This window comes from Danio rerio, chromosome 19 (assembly GCF_052040795.2).
Source record: "Danio rerio strain M-AB ecotype USA chromosome 19, GRCz13ab, whole genome shotgun sequence".
In the NCBI taxonomy this organism is placed as follows: Eukaryota; Metazoa; Chordata; class Actinopteri; order Cypriniformes; family Danionidae; genus Danio; species Danio rerio.
In genome coordinates, this window is record NC_141039.2 from 32,740,662 (window position 1) to 32,759,009 (window position 18,348).

Here is an 18,348-nt window from a genome sequence, read left to right on the forward strand (position 1 = left end):
CACACACAGACTAGCCTACATCAGGCAGACAGACTGTACAAACATGCACCAGGGACTTTTATTAAATTCTCTTATTTTTAACACTCGTTGAAGTGTTTAAGTAAATACATCTTTTCAATATCAGTGGCTAAATGACACAAAGTTGCTATTGTGTGGATTGCTTAACAGCCTGCTTCTCCCTAAATGTGTGTGTCTATTACAAAACACTCAGACCAATGAACATTGCAATGAAACATACTGCTTAGCAGAAATGTTAATGAAATGTAGTACATCATAATAATATATATAGCAGTAATAATTGCTCAAGTTGATATTCTGGGTGTACTCTATTATTCTATATATATACACACAGACAGACAGACAGATAGATAGATAGATAGATAGATAGATAGATAGATAGATAGATAGATAGATAGATAGATAGATAGATAGATAGATAGATAGATAGATAGATAGATAGATAGATAGATAGATAGATAGATAGATAGATATGGAGTAGTCAGCATTATAAGTGGCATATAAGTCAGCATTCTTAACCTTAGACAAGAATGATAGACAAGAATGATAGACAAGAATGATAATTGTTCAATAGTTATAGGACAACTTTTGGTTAAATGTTGACTAATGTGTATATTTTTCCCAGGTATTTTACTATTACCAAACTACATCATTTACTACATCAAGGCCTAAAGTGAAACTACTTATATTCTGTTGTGTTTAATTGTTAACCAGCTTTCCTTTTACCAATAAAATTATCTAAAACCTATATGTATCTTATTGTGTTATGTACAATTCATTCAATGCCCACAAGAAAGATGTGATTCAATAGAAATTGCACTGTAAAACATTTTAAGCCAGTACAACAAGGAAAAACATAATCCGCATTTCCTTTCACTTTTTCTTGTTCACCCAACTCTTGAAAACATCAGCTGCACTGACCAAAAATTATTTGTCAGTGACAAAAAACATTTAGTTGGGTTAACATAAGATTATTAGTTTTCTGGAGGGGTGAACTACTCTGTAACAAAAAAATGTAAGTTGTGCCAACTGAACATCTTTTGTCGGCGGAACTGGAATGGCTGAAGTTAAGTGGCCATAACAAAAAACAAAAAACAAAAACATAATCCTTATTTCCTTTAGTTTTTTTGTGTTATCATAATTTTTAAATGTCTTTTAACAGAATTTAATTTTAACCTTTTATGGATAGGATGGTAGAAAGTGTAGACAGGAAACTGTGGGGACAGTAGAAGGATCGGCATAGGACCTCAAGGCAGGAATTAAACTCTGGCCACCACAAACACCAGAGTGCCATGTGTTGGCACACTAACCACTACACCATAAGCACCAACGTGTATTCAAGCTTTTAAAAAAATCAGCTGCACTGACAAATGTCTGAAGTTGAGTGAACATAAAACTCTTGTGAAAATTGGTACTAAGAAATAATACATTTACTGGACAAACAAACATAGTTTAATTGAAAAAAAAAAAAAGAAACACTAAAACAGAGACAATTGTTAACAAAACACTTATTAGACACAGCATTATAAACAGGACAGGAGGCAAAACAACAATAACAATAAACAAGCCAAGGACCAAAACATGGCAGGACAAACAGGGAAAATGCTTTGAAATGCTTCATATCTGAAGCATGCCTTCCTGTTTTATTTTTTAAACTCAACTATGTTTGTTTGTTTTGATAATGTATTATTTCTTAGTACCAATTTACAAAAGAGTTTTTTGTTCACTCAACTTCAGACATTTGATGTATAACTGACAAATAAATTTAAAATAAGAGAGTGAAGTTGGGTGAACAAGAAAAAGTGAAAGAAAAGGATTATGTTTTTAGTTGTTGTACTGACTTAAACCTTTTATAGTGTGCCCCTTTTTCTAGAAGTGCAACCTAAAAAATGCTGCATTCCCCACAATTCCTTCATGTTGCCTCAATGCAAATCAATTAAGTAAATGTAGTCGTTTTACAAATTTAGGTTGATTGAGCATAAAACAATTAAGTTGTTCCATAAAAATGAGGAACTGTTATTTTAACTCATTTTAAATAAGTAGTTTGAACAAGCAGCAAGTCTTCAGAAGTTAGCAGAGACTTTGCAAAGGTAAAGAATCCTGAAACATGCCAATTAATTATAACATAAATTGTCTTATAATATATAAAGACTCATTTTTGGTTATACATAGGCTGATAGATTAGTTAACTCTTAAAAAAAAAATAGATTGATGCTATTCTTTTATATTTTAGAAACAACATCTTCTGTTTTTCTTAGTGTTGCCACAAATTAAAATATTGAAAGGGTTAATTCACCCAAAAATAAAAACTCTGTCATCATCTATTCATCCTCCACTTGTTCCAAACCTGTTTGTCTTTGTGTTAAACGCAAAGATATTTCAGAGTATGTTGTAAAGCATCAGCCTTTGACAGCTTTGGTATATATTTGGATGAGCTATCCCTTTAAGTTTATTGTTTTGAGCCATTCAAAGTTCCCATTGTTCACTTTAATGACCAAAAATAAAAATAAAAATAAATACTTAATAAATGAGTTGCTTTATTGTAGTTCAAAGCTTATTTTGTTATGTAGAGTATTATGAGAATGATTTTACAGAATAAATATAATAACTAACTGCAAAAGCATTCTTTTTTCAGGTAAATCTCGTATTTTAGAAAAAAAAACAACCATTTTGTTTTTTTGTGGCTGTGGAGACTATCTCTTGAATCCAACTCCCAACAAACACACAACGTTGCCGTAACGTAGCGACCTTCCTACAACGTTGTACCAACCTTGCAAAAAGGTTGAGGATTCTACGTTGTTGCTAAACGTTGTCACAACGATGTCATAAGGTTGCCATTTAAACATCACGAGGGCCGCATACTTTAGGTTGTGCTTAGGTGGCGTGGACAACCACTGTACAACATTTACTGGTCACAGCTGAATCAGTTTAAATTTCAACAAGCCGTCGTCTCATTCATCAACGACCGAGGAGACGTGAGTATTGCTTTATTTCTTCTTGCTAAATAAGATACGTAAATCGTGAATATTCAAACAAACCTACGATTTCGACAACAATCTGTTCCAACATTACACACACACAAAAGCCGTAATGAAGTTATTACGAGCGAGTAACATTTCAGCATTCCGTTCACGGACGGCGACAACATTAAAATCATTATGTTAAATCTCTCGATAAAACATTTCCTGATTATTTACCTACGCCTTGTCTTTAGTCAAATGGGAAATAATGTTTTTGAAGTTCAGTTTTTTCCATATCCATAGTGATCAGTCAGTATACTTCATCACACGAGCCGACCCACTTTTTACAAAACACACAAAACAACTTTTAAATACAAAACATCTCTGTGCAGTTTGCGTCCCGGTAAAGGGACAGTTCACTCAAAAATGATATGTACTCACGAATTATTTGCCCTGTAAATAATAAGTGATTCCAAACCTTTAAGTTTTTTTTTATTCTATTGAACACTAAAGACTGTAAGCATTTGCTTTCATAGTAAGAAAACACTAATTACAGTTACAGTTTTCCAGCTTTATTTAATATATCTTCTTTATTGTTCAGCAGAAAAAAAGCTAAATAAGTTTGGAACAAATAAAGGATGAGGCTAAATGGCAGAATTGTCAGTTTTGGGTGAGCTATTTCTATGGTTAAAGTATATAAGTTGATGTTCATATGCCTAATTAATATAGATATTAATAAAAAGGTCTGCTAGTCTAAATTTCTATTTTGATTGGTCTTTTGATGTTTTATTCTTTGCTCAACAGGCTATTTTCACATGGAGGAAATCTTCTATTGATAATTTCTGGGTTTTAAGTATGTGTAAGTTGCATAAAACTCTATTGTTTAACCACTCACTGTTGTTTTCAAATTCTTTATGTAACTTGTCTTTCAGAATTTTTTCAGCTGTTGAATTCACCTCAGATCAGTGTTGCTGTAATTCCTGATCTATGGAAAGAATAATTGAATGAGGTAAGAAGTATACTACTCTATTTACTATCATAATAAATGTAGCTATGTTACCTAAAACAGCATGTTCATAATGTGGAAAATAGATCATGCTTATGAAAAATTACTTTATTATTTTGTACAGCTGTTATTGAAATGACACTAAGTTTAACATTCAATTTACAGCGAGCAACGCCACAACTACAGGACCTCTTTCTCTTCTCATAATTTAAGTAAGTATTCGGAGACTAACTCTGACTTCTGTTAACTCAAACCTGTTTTCCCTGTATCTCTAAATTTATTTAATTGTATGTAATTTCGGTATATGATATATTATTAAAGCATTAAAATAAAGTAGGCTACATAATTACTCACTGGAGATTTTATATGTAATGAAATTACAATAAATGTCTGAAACTTCAATAACTTGCTAGTCATAGTCGTTTCCATCTGTCCTCTCTTGTTCACTGCCTATTTTGACTTGTGTCTGCTGTGGATCTCTGAAGCTGGATTATCTGTTGAATTTGTTTCTTCCTCTGACTGCTTTCTCCATACCAACAACTATGCCTGGTCTTCAGCTGCGCTCCCCGGTCTGCTGTATTCTCCAGTCCAGAGCTTCATTGCCCAGTGTCTGAATTTTAATTTCTATATTTATTTATATATATATATATATATATATATATATATATATATATATATATATATATATATATATATATATATTTACATTTTTAATGATTTCTTGTTTACTTTTCTTGTTTGTTTACCCTTTAGTTTAATATATATATATATATATATATATATATATATATATATATATATATATATATATATATATAATCTAAACTTTATACTGTTTGCTTATAATTAGATGTGTACTGTATGTATAAAATGTTGTGAAATATATAATAAAAAGTTTGATTATATTCATTTGTGTGTTATTTTAAGTTTACACATGCAGTTGTTAAATTAAATAGGAAAAATAAATGAACAATATTTCATATTAAGCAATACTGGGAAAGAATTGCTGCTTATCCTGTATTCTAGGCAGTATTGATAAACTGCCACAAAAAATCTTAATACAAGTAGTAAGAACGCCGCCTCGCGGTTGCTGAATGTCGCACGACAACGTTGCTACAGCCTTCTCACGTCTTACATTTCTACGTTGTGACAATGTAGCGAGCACGTAAGCGGCAACGTTGCCTTTGAAAAAATACAACGTTGTGCAGACATCGCTACAACGTAAATGTGTTTGTTGGGGTGCTCTAACACAGCATTAAAGTTGTAGCAAACAAAGTAATGATACTTAGAAATAAACATATTTACTGTGGGAGAAACAAGCAGCAAAACAAACAACCATAAAACCATGGAGATTTATGCACGCCACACAAGAACAAATATTTACACATTGTCATTATACATTACCTCTCTGTAATATATAAACTAACCAATTATAGTTTGTAACATCCAATTAAACGTTAATACTGTGTTTTATAACCTGATAAACAGGTTTAGGAACAGGACAAGATCATATCCGTATTCTGATGAAAACACACACTAGAGTGTATCATTGGTCTTAAATATTCTTGGGAACCTATGAACAATATGCCAAAACTCACCTTAACCAGGCATCATAGTCTCACAGCAAATATCTACTGTAGTCTCTCAGACACCATTATTCTCTCACAGGACACCACTAGTCTTTCATTGAACATCATTCCTTTTTCACAGCACATCCAACACAATCTCACGGCAATTCGTAACTTTTTCATTTAGTGGCTAATTCGTACAAATTCGCAAGATCTAATTCGTACATTTTAGTACAATTTGCGTATCCCCCAATGACGGTTGGGTTTAGGGGTGGGGTTAGGTGCCACGCCTCCTTTTTAAAATCGTACATTTTCTTACGACTGAACTCGTACGAATTTGTACAAATTAGCCACTAAACTGCCAAAACATAAAATACTTACGTTTTCTCGTATGATCAGGCTGGCACATCACTAGTTTTTATTAGAATATAGTTAGTTTTTATATAAAATGTTGTTGTCCAGGATTTATAACCGGGTTTACAATAGGACTCTGGGTTAACCATTTCATTTTTTCTTTTTTTTTTTTTTTTTTTCAAAAATGTATTTTTGGAGAAAGGTCCACAAACTGGGATTTGAACACGGGAGCGCTTCTGCACAATATGACAATGCAGTAGCCACTGGGCTATTGTGCCAACCCATTTCATCATTTCCATGCTTTCCTCATTTTGGTGACCTATACAAAAATTCCAGGCTGATTGGGCGATGAATGTAGGAAAGAATCCTGCAGGCTGTCGAATGAGCTTCTGGTAAACATTTGCATTTACTTCTAGTCTTTCCCACAGTTTGTAAATAATGACTATAGCAGGTTTATTAGCCATAACTTTGTCACCAAGGATTTTCCAGACATTTACAAACAGGTTTATATCAGGACTCTGTGATGGCTATTTCATTATTTCCATGCTTTCCTCATTTTTAGTGTGTGAAGGGGCTCATTGACCTTTACAAAAATTCCTGGCTGATTGGGCGATGAATGCAGGAAAGCATTCTGCAGGCTGCCGTAGGAGCTTCTGTTAAACATTTGTATTTACTTCCAGTCTTTTCCACAGTTTGCTAATAATGACCATATTTGGTTTATTAGACCAGAATTTTGTTGTCAAAGATTTTCCAGAGATTTAAAATCAGGTTTATATCAGGACTCTGGGCTGGCCATTTTATTATTTCCATGGATTCAGCATGCTGTCGAACGAGTAACCATTTGTATTCACTTCTTCCAGTCTTTTCCACAGTTTGTGAATCATGACTATAACAGGTTTATTAGCCATAACTTTGTCACCAAGGATTTTCCAGATGTTTACAATCAGGTTTACATAAGGACTCTGGGCTGGCCATTTCATTATGTCCACGCTTTCCCTGATTTTGGTGAACGAAGGGGCTGATTTACCTATACAAAAATTCCTGGCTGATTGGGCGATGAAAGCAGGAAAGGATTCAGCATCCTGACAAAGGAGCTTCTGGTAAACATTTGTATTCACTTTTTCTAGTCTTTTCTACAGTTTGTAAATCATGACTATAAAAAGTTGGTTTATTAGCCAGAATTTTGTTGTCAAGAATTTTCCCAAAATTTGCAATCAGGAATACATCCGGATATTGGCTTTGCTATTCATTGTTTTATATTCAAATTTGCAATCAGGGCTCTGTGCTGGCCATTTCATTATTTCCATGCTTTCTTCATTTTGGTGTGCGAGGGGGCTTGTGATATACATTTGTATTTACTCTGTTATATACTGTAGCATTTAAAAAAGACACCATGATAAAGAAAACAATGACACGTCACCTCCACCTTTACTGAGATATTACTGATTCTTAAGGGTCAAATCCTACTACTGGCATCACTCCAAGTGGATTTGATAGAAACACAAGGGGGTGTTGAAGCATAAAGTCCCCACCTATGTTTCCGCTTCAGCAACTCCACTACAGATTTACTGTGCTTATGTATGTGTGCTTATATGTAGAACCAGCTCTGCGTGAACACTGTAGGACAGTGATATTCAGCCCATGGTGGTTACATCATCATCATTATCATGCTTGGAGATGATAGACTGTGTCTGTCCTCTGAGTGATGGAGTGTCTGTCTCTCCATCCATGGCTCCACAAAACACTTTGGCCTCAGTGACTGAAGGTTGTCATAGCAACAGAATACTCGCTATGTGGCTTCATTAAGCTTGGCACAGACGCCTGTGGGCAAACATGCAACACACACACACACACACACACACACACACACACACAAACACACACACACACACACACACACACACACACACTTTCATTTTGTTAATATAAACTCAGTAAATATGTGTACACAATCTTAATGAGTAATTAACAAAATGAAATTGTAGTCTAGACAAATAACACTCAACCAGCCTTTGCTTTATGTGAACGCAAAAGAAACATTTTATGCAAAAATATAAAGGCTAAATACATTTCAGTCATATTAGACACTCAGGGTTCCAATAATATAGTAAATGAGATGAAAATACTGCCATCCAGTGGCACAAATGACATATTACAAATCTCCTTTGACTAAACGTTCTTTAGCAATACAGTATAAAGACCAAACATTAAACGACTCACCATGTATATTTGTGTGTGTGTTTGGTCTTCACATATGTTGGTACAAATGTACTTTTGGCTCAAAAAACAGGAGCAGAAAAATGTGTCATATCAAAGATTGAACACTAGAGGGAGTCAGTTTATTAATATCGTCTTAGGTTTTCATTGAGTTCACAGGAATGAAATCAAGCTTGACGTCCCTGATCAAATCAACATGATGATGTGCAAACAGATAAGAAAATGCAACGTGTACAACTGGGTAAAGGCATAAGGAGATAACCTGAAACAGATTAAAACAATCATTGTTTTTTGTAGCATATTGCTAAGTAGTTTGGAGAGACGGGCTTATATACCAAGCTAAATATTTTCAAAATGGTACACGGTATTCGATACATGATACTACAAATTGGATCTGTCATCTCTGACAACAAAATTGACTGCAAGGTGACTTGCTGCAGCTTCATGTAACGATATTGAATGAGGTAAGCCTCTACAGTCTACAGTATCATATAATCCTTCTGACATCATACTCTATTATTTTTAAACGTGTTTTGTTGGTAGCATCAGTTTTTATTATAAAAAACATATTTGTTGTTAATTTGTGTTAATAAGCAAATTTAAAGGAATGTATGAATTTAATTTAATCTTAAAACATGCTAGCATTTCCCCTAAAGCATGTCAGGAACAGAGACATAAGCAAACATGCTAAAATGTGCTAATAACATGTATAAAAAATATTAAAGCATGCTATCGACAGGTTAAATCATGCTAGCTACTTGCTAAATCATGCTAAGCTACTTAAATCCTAGCAATCGAACAAACCCTTTTATAAACATGCTAGCAACTTGTTAAATGTCATGAACAATAAAATAAGTATCGGATAGCCTGTGCTAAAACATGTTAGCATTAGGCCCAAAAGCATTGGAAATAGGCTAGCAGCAAGCAAATAATTTGCCACAATAATTCAAACTAAGTCCCAGTCAGAGTTGTGTTTAATGTTTTACACAACTGACACTAAACAATGATTATTACACCCGTATTTTGATTTATTAGTTAATTTCCGTTTGAACTAACATAAACTAACTTTAACAAAGATGAATAAATACATTATAATGAATATATTACTAATTGTTTGTTTATGTTAATAAAAAACATTAACTATTGAAACATGATTTTAAAGTGTTACCAAATAATTGTTTTATAAACTTCTTGCTGTGAGTCGATTGTGCTACCCACTGCGCCACCCGTACAAAAACATATACATCCAAAATGCTTTGTTATATTATATAAAAAAGGTTCAAGTCAGCTTATTGTGGTGTTCTTTTAATTGCTTAGTCGATCAAAATGTATTTTTTTTTGTCATGTCATTTCCCAGCAGGCATTTTTAGTTTTTAAAAGATGTCTAATAGATGTTTAATAGACATCTAAAACTAGTCGTCTTGGTCAAAACAAGACAAAATTTGGGCTGTCAGTGAAAATCTAATAGATGTAAAGAATAGGCCAAAACTACTGGTCGTCAAATAAACAGAAATGAATGACTACACATATAAAGTCTGTCTTATCTGACAACTAGTTTTGGGCTTTTCTTAGATGTCTATTAGATTATCACTGTCAACCCAAGATTAACCTTGTTTTAGCCTGTTTTAACTGTCTACATTTAGATGTCTATTAAACACAACATTGTTTGCTGGGTTAAGGCTTATGAATATCTAACTAAATGAGCAATCAGTTCTTGATGAAGCTATTAAAATATTAGCTGACCCCTCGCATAGTTTATTTTTTGAGGACTAGTTACTGCGTTCTAGTATACAGGCTGTCTGTGTCTTTTTAGCTACATCAATCCTTTTTACCTACAGTATATCAATACTTAAATATGTAATATTTGCATTAATCACAGAATGGTTTTTTTTTTTGTTTTGAGTCTAGGGTCCAAGACAAATTTTGCTATTGGGAACAAAAAAAGTGTAAACAAACAAACAAACAAATGATAAACTACTGGCATAAAGGCCATGGATACCACTGTGCACACCAAAGTCTGCAGTTTGAGATGTCCAGAATCTGCAGCAGTGCTGATCTATGAGTGTTTTGTGAGAGCTCAAACTCACACGCTGACTTATTGTGGTGAGTGTGTTGAGTGTTCAGTGTGGGCTCAAGGCGTGGGCCGTGTACAGCACAAACCAGCTCAATGAGGCTTGTGCGCTACACCACAGTTGCCTTGGTGATAACTCTATGTGAAGAGAAAGGAAGAGTATGTGTGGAGTGAATGCGCCACGTGGAGAAGCTCAGAATGAAAGGGAGAAAAGGATGCTGCCATGACTGATGCCCAGTAGGAGGAGGCTGGCCGTGGCAGAGAGGGCAGCTGTCTTACAACCCTCCCAACAGACACACAGGTGGAGCGGTGCCAGGATGGGCCAGCAGAAGAGTCGGCCTTTGTAATGAGAGTCTTTAAACACTATCAGCGAAAAGCAGACCATGGATTAGGGGTGGGCGATGTGAACAAATCTCTTTTCAGGATATGAGAGGTTTCATTTTAGGGTATAAATCACAACATCTTTTATTATTAAAAATTAGAATACAGAAACAAATTACAATCAAATGGATAAATACAGCAAAGAAATTATATAGAAACTTTTAGGTAAGATGTGTTTATTTTAAAAAAATAATCTGAAATGTTACAGAATTTGTATTATTAAAAGTAAATGTTTGGATTGTGTGAATTTTAAAATGCAAAAATGTAAAAGCTTGATAGAAACATGCTATGAACTTGCTTTGCTAGGGACTTTAGCAACTTGCTAAAACAAGGTTCGTGTTAGCAACAATAGACCTTTTTCACATTTTCGGGTTTCTCAGCAGTGGAAGGCGTCGTAGTTAGGGTAAATTTAGAGCGCAGGGAATGGGACAATACAGCAAATATTTTTTTTACAATAGTATTGGCTGAAATAATAAAAGAAAAAACTCCATGATGGTGTCATCAAGACTTTCAGAAAAAGAAAAAAATGTGTGAGACGACGTAGCCAGAGGAGAGAACTCAAATTTTCTCTTAGCCCCTATTAAAAAAAAACCCTGCATAAGCGATAATTCTGATATTTTTTTTGTAATTTGACGCAAACATGATATAATTCATTCATAAATGCATATAAATGTTTATACATTGAAAAAAACACTACAGGAAAGAAATAATCAAATACATCTTTTGACTGCATGAAATAATGTAAAATTTAAACTTGCTAAAGTTTTCCAAAACATGCTAGCAAAATTGCAAGCTAAAAAAATGCTAGAAAAATTGAAAGCTAAAAAAACATGCTAGCAAAATTGCTACTGTAGCTTGCTAAAATACGCTAAATCACAAAATAATTGATATTGATGTGCTAAAATATAAGCTGCAGCATGTTTTAATATACCGTCAACTTGTTTTAATCCGGGGCAACACGGTGGCTCAGTGGTTAGCAATGTCGCCTCACAGCAAGAAGGTCACTAGATCAAGTCCCAGCTGGGTCATTTGGCATACCTGTGTGGAGTTTGCATGTTCTTCCCGTGTTGGCGTGGGTTTCATTCGGGTGCTCTGGTTTCCCCCACAATCCAAACATATGCGCTATAGGTGAACTGAATAAATTAAATTGACCGTAGTGTATGTGTGTGAATGTACGGGCGTATAGGTGTTTCCCAGTACTGGGTTGCAGCTGAACGGGTATCCGCAGCTTTAAACATATGCTGGATAATTTTGTGGTTGATTTCACTGTGGCGACCCCTGATGAATAAAGGAATTAAGCCGAAGGAAAGTGAATAAATGAATGTTGCCAGCATGTTGGTTACGACTTTTAAAATTGTCATTCATGCCCATTTAAAAAACTTCGAGCTACGCAAAAGGATTTACATAACATGATACACTAATAGAAAAATCTCAGAAAATACACAAATTCTGTCATTGCCATTATAAATATTGTCATAATGCATTGCTCTACCATGGATCATTAGTATAAGTATGTGCAAACTGACTTATACATCTCAAAATAACATGCCTTGAGAAGCTACTCGCTAAAACTTTGTGTGAATCACTGAATGTGTCACTCTCTAGTATTTCTGTTCCCTCCTCTCCATCAGGTCTCCTTATGGAGCATTATGTGTGGAGGCCCAGGCTGCACCCCTCACACGCACACATTCAGAACTAGAGCCTCAGGGGTGTCAGATTGCTGTAAGGGCACATCAGTGGATTATAATAGAATAATAAGCCCTTGAAAAGGGTTAAACGCAGATGCCTTCATGAGACAGCGAGACACGCTAACCAGGCGATAACAGCACATGACATCAGGGACAAAAGACAATGGATTTATAGGCCAATGCACAATGATAATGAATATGTACAGGCTCTCTAAATTGTGAATTTACATATACTGTAAATGTAAATAAATAAATGAATAAATGTGTGTTAATATGTGTTTGCACTGTGAAAATTGCTGTACAATTTACAGTATTATGGCAATTTTGGTTGGTTTGGTAGTTTCACAGCACAACTGTATTGTGTACATGTAATGTGCACTGTAATATTACAATGCACATGTGAATTTTACAGTATTAATGGCAACCAAAACTGCCAGTTATAGCCTAAAAAATTTATCTTGAGGCTTGTAATTTTAATAAAAAAAAAATTTATGTGGTCATTAAAAATAATGTGCATATTTTCTTTAAAAAAATGTTATTGTGGATTTATAATGAAATATTAAGAAAAATTTGCTAATAAAACCAAAATATAAATTTAACTTAATTTTTAAGCAAACTAGTGCAATTATTAGGCTTAATTTGAGAAACCAATTAAGCTAATACAATTGAGGAAAGATGGCTTCATGTATATTTTAAGAAAATCCACTCAACTATGCAGATTTGATTGAGATGTTTTCATTTGAATCTCAACAACCGCAGTGATCAGACGACATTTTGAAGGAGCAGATCAAAAGTGGGCATGTTAAGAGGTAAGCATTAACAGTTTATCATTTCTATTGTCTTAAATACGCTCTTTCAGGAAAAACACGTGCTGTTCAAGCTTGTTTAGGAACCTAGTTTTTGCTATGCGATGTATATATAGGGATACACAGGTATTTTTAAGCACCCATTGCTATTTTAAATTGATACTTTCTGCATTCTGAATAATAGATTGAAATTGAGCAAACTATTTGCATTGTTAAATTAAACAGCAATGATCAGGCAACATTTAAGTGTGGTGGAAGAACAGCAGTGATCTTGTTAAGTGGTAAGCCCAGGCTAAGCTATGTTAGCCATAGCTATTTTGCCATTTCATAAGGTTCCCTTTACAGCATTAATGATGTAATTAATTAAAATTAGTAATTAAAATATTATATAGTACTGTATATAAATACTAATATTTGTTTCCTTGATTTTTCAGATTAATGAAGAAAATTTTCACAGCATTTTCCTACAAATGAAGAGCGGTTTACTCAGGCAGATTTTGATAGAGAATGGTTGCCATACAGCAGGTGTTTTTAATCATGTCATATGCTTATTACAATAAACGAATAGATTTGTTTAACAAATTGTATGTACCATTTTGTTATCAGTGGAACATGTAATAAAAAGAGATTTGGCAAAACTGCATTGTGTATGTATTTCATGTTTGTATGTTTTTACATTTGATAAATGAGTAATTTTCATCAATAAATTTGACTAAATGTGGTTAATCTACTTGGATTTTAAAAGCACATTCCACTAACAATATTAAAATCATCATATATCACTGGAAAAAAATTAGTAATTTTCACATGATTCATTTAAGTATTTTTTGCAACAAAAAAAAGCACATGCCACTAATATTAAATTTATCATCTATCACTCAAAAAGTTTAGCAATTTTTACTTGATTCATTTAAGTAATTTTTGCTTAAAAAATCTAGTTTTGAAAACTACTTAAAAATATTGCATGCAATGGGGTTACCACTATTTTTTAATTAAATAGCACATAAGATTTTTTACATTATACAAATTGGCAGCATTTTTTTTTTGTGTAGATATGTTACATTTAAAGTGTGATCATCAGAGAGTTCAAACACTTTGAATATTGTATATGCCATTAAAAAATATAATAACATAAACTAATGTCAAAATAACATTAATAACAATAAACAAAGAAGTGATTAATTGTAAATTAAAATGTTAGAAACTGTTTAAGTCAACTCGTTACTGATCCGTACCTCTGTATACATTTCTGGAGACAGCAAAATAATAATAATCTTTATTAACCAGGTAAGTCAATGGAAAGCCAGTTGTCATTTACAATGACTACCTGGCCAAGAGGGAACAAAAAGGATAGGCTAGGCTAGGATAGGATAGGATAGGATAGGATAGGATAGGACTTTATTAAGCTTTATTTGTCACCGAGAGGAAATTTTTTCTTGGGTAAAAAGGTGCTACAACATTACTATAACCAGACAATAAAATAAATTAAACAAACAAAACAATTAAGAACAATTAAGAAAATACATTGTTTACCAAATAAGACCATATATAAATATATATATAAAGCACAGAACCCAGTAAGGTACTACAGATGCAGTGTTATTGAGAAGTTCAACAGTTTTATCGAGTTACAAAACGAAAGCTTCAGTCTTTTGGTTTTACACATTCTTTTTTTGGTTTTACACAGTCCTTTTCCTGATGGTAACAGCTGATATTCACTGAAACGAGGATGTTTGGAATCAGCACTAATATTTATGGCTTTTCTCATGACCGCCTGTTCATATAGAGTCTGTATAGGCCCCTTTTGTTTTATTCCTATGATTTTCATGGCTGTTTTTTGAATATAAACCCATTTATATTTCAATTGAACCAGACTGTGATTCCATAACGAATAAGACTCATAAAGAGCAGATACAAAGCAGCAGGGACACAATACAATAACAATTCCAGAAATGCAGATAATAACATATAAAACCAAGGAAAAACTCAAAACAAGCACAGTGATCTTGTACTTAAAACTGGATTAATTTTTTAAAGGATGATAGTGGAATAAAAGTGTTGAGCTTACTGGAATAAAAGTATTGAGCTTGCAGATGATTCCATGCATCAGCAGCATAAAACTGAAAAGAGTAGCGACCAAATGAAGTGCGAATTTTGGTTTCACAAAGGTTAATAATGAACTACTAGAGCGCAGATTTCGACATGTTTCCTGAATGTTAAGAAGTGACTGTAAATATAGTGGAGTTTTCCCAATTAGAGTTTTGTAAATGAACAGAAACCAATAATTGATGTGATTGAAGAGAAGGGCAAGTCAATAAATAATAGAGTTGACCGTAAAGAGTTTTAAATGGCAGACCAGAAACAAAACAAATTGTTGCAGGATAAATAACATCCAGTTGTGAAGGAGAGTTTTTGAGGCCGTTGTGTACGCTTTTTCAGATCTCAAATTTTTCTCGCAAACACCTGCTCTTTTCACCTAAATACACCAGAGGCCGCTGTTGAATGACTGACTGACTGACTGACCGACCGACCGACCGACCGACCGACCGACCGACCGACCGACTAACCAACCAACCAACCAACCAACCAACCAACCATTAACCCCACTCAGCCTTGCCTAAAACACACCAAAAGTGTTTTCAAAAGCAATCCAGAAAAAGAAAAGCCCTCTACGGTCTCATACTGTTATTTTCTTGTGTATTTAATTTTTTTTCAGTTCTTCGACGGACTTGAACCCTGTCATTGAGAACTCCTTTGCATGTCAAGTCTACTGACGTATGTAGCAAGCCACCGGGCAAACTGGCACAGCGCAAAAGCCATCCACATGAAGGAAAGCGGTCAGCTGGTAGCATGAACAGAAACAGAAGCCATCTGCGGCATCATACTGCCATGCAGTGTTTGTTTTAAAGACAAAATGCAGTTATACACATACATACATACATACATACTCTGGCTACATAATTCATGCTCTCCAGAAATGTAAATGGGGGTACATTTTCACAATGAGCCTGTGTTGGTTGAATTCATTGTCTAGTTGGCGGTCATCTGATATGTTCATCCATTTTGTTCTCAAATACCTACATTTTGAATCAATATACATGAGATTGTAATAATTAATTACGTAAGAAATGATCAATTAACAAGTAGTGCCCCAATCTTTATCTTTTTCTAATTAGTGGTCATCTCTCATTCACTCTTTTTTGGTTCAGTCAGCCAAGAACAGCTGTCCTGAAAAAAGAAGAATGACAACTGAAGAACTAAATAGAGAAGATCACTTACAACGGCCAGAGCTTAAAGACTGAGGTGACAGAAGACAGTGATGAAACAGATAAGATAAACTAAACAACTGAAAAGGGAACACGAGGCCATCCAGCAAGAATAGTGAAGTAAAGAAAGACATTATTGATCTGAAAAAGCCATAAAGAGCTGCTCCTCCAATCCTCCACTCCCCGTTTATTCACTGACCGACCGCTTCAGGGTCACAAGGGCACATTACACTTGGCTTTTAAGCTCTGACCTTCGTAATACCTCGTCTTTCATATCGGACCAGCGGCGTGTACAGTACTTGCAGATATCAAATGTATATCGGTTTTAAGCAGTCAGGCTTAATTAACTTGATAGATATTAATGGATATATTATTAGGACCCATTTAATGGAGGCTGAATTTAGTTCAGTGTGTGATATTAGTAGAGATAATTACAGACAGGATGTCCATGTGCAGATGAGCGAAAGAGGTTTTAAAAAGACAGAAAATTGAAATCACAGTAGATATCACTAAAAGGGGTCATGGACTGAGTTTTTTATGGGTTACATACTCTTCTCTGGAGTCCCCTTTTAATGTTATTAAGATATTTAGATGAAAAAAGACAACTAATTTGAAAGTAATAAGCTATTTTGGGTCTTGTTTTTGTACAGTTTGAAAATAAGTGCAGGATTTCTAAAGCTTGAGAAAATATAAGTGGTCACTAATTTTATCAATTCTTTCACTGTTAAAAAACAAACCAAAAAAAAAAAAAAAAAACTTTTTGTTGAGTTGTACCTTAAATATATTCTATGATGTGACTGTCACAGCCAGGCCAGATTCTCCCCACTCTCAGTCACCACAATCACCCCGATTATAGTCATCTGAGTTTTACATAGCCCCCCACCTGCAAGTCATTCCCAATCATCACTCCAGCACCATACAATTATTTCAGGCAGCAGCCATTTTAAAACACGAAAGCGAGGCTGCGGTTGGAGGAAACCCGGAAGTATAAAATCAGCACTGTAAACATTGCCACAACATGCTGTGGAAAACAAACCTCCAGAGTGTCCTACTAGGCTTCAGTTCATGGCACCAGGTAAAATTATTTATGTCCAATTATGCTCCTTTCTGCAAATGAACAATGTTTTTGAAGTGTTTCAGTCAGGTTTCAGGCCTCATTACAGTACAGAAACCGCATAAGTGAAAATAACCAACGATTTACTCTTAGCTGCTAACCGAGGGTGCATCTTGTTATTAGTTTTACTGGATCTTAGTGCTGCATTTGACAGCAATGATCACAATATCCCCATAAATCGCTTAAATTATACAGGTGTCCAGGGACAGGCTCTACAATAGTTTAAGTCATACTTAGCTGACCGTTACTAGTTAATAAAATTAATGGACAGCGTTCACAAGTCCAGCCAGTAAAGTATGGGTGCCTCAAGGATCAGTTTTAGGCCCTTTGCATTTTACAATATACATGCTACGCCTGGGCGACATTATTAAAAGACATAGGATCAGCTTTGACTGCTATGCAGATAATAGTCAATTATATATTTCAACTAAACCTGATGAGACGTCTAAACTGTCTTATCTAAATGAAAGTATTAAAGATGTCAAAGACTGGATGACCAACATTTTTCTTCTCTTAAACTCAAGACAAAACAGAATTATTATGTATTGGGCCTAAATCGTACACAGCAGATCTCACAACTCAACCTGCAATTCGGGGGAAACAAAGTTAGCATTAGCTCTACTATAAAAGATCTGGGTGTTATATTAGACAGCAATTTAACTTTTGAAAATCATATATCCCATGTCAAAAAAACTGCCTTCTTTCATCTGAGAAATATCGCTAAGTTACAAAATATGCTATTTATCTCAGATGCAGAAAAGCTAGTTCATGCTTTTATGACTTCTAGAGTGGATAACTGTAATGCTCTGTTCGCTGTCTGCCCAGCATCCTCTATTAACATACTTCAGCTAGTACAAAATGCAGTTGCCAGAGTTCTTACCTGGTCTAGAAAATATGAT

General features: G+C 34.4%; 2 long non-coding RNA genes across 5 annotated transcripts; one reads left to right on the forward strand and one right to left on the reverse strand.

The window, feature by feature from the left end:
• The first annotated feature begins 2,883 nt into the window (after window positions 1-2,883).
• LOC110438138 (uncharacterized) lies at window positions 2,884-4,641 on the forward strand. 4 transcript variants are annotated; one of them, XR_015516940.1, is made up of 6 exons: window positions 2,884-2,993; window positions 3,580-3,648; window positions 3,783-3,831; window positions 3,911-3,987; window positions 4,150-4,196; window positions 4,542-4,641. It is a non-coding gene; the product is annotated as an uncharacterized LOC110438138 (long non-coding RNA). The 4 variants fall into 4 exon arrangements; XR_015516937.1 differs by having other exon boundaries at window positions 4,470-4,593; XR_015516939.1 differs by having other exon boundaries at window positions 3,583-3,648; window positions 4,470-4,593.
• Window positions 4,642-6,054: 1,413 nt separating this feature from the next.
• Window positions 6,055-15,218, reverse strand: LOC147832591 (uncharacterized). The gene is made up of 2 exons (XR_015516974.1): window positions 15,138-15,218; window positions 6,055-10,557 (listed from the first exon to the last, which is right to left on the reverse strand). It is a non-coding gene; the product is annotated as an uncharacterized LOC147832591 (long non-coding RNA).
• Between the last annotated feature and the right edge of the window lie 3,130 nt (window positions 15,219-18,348).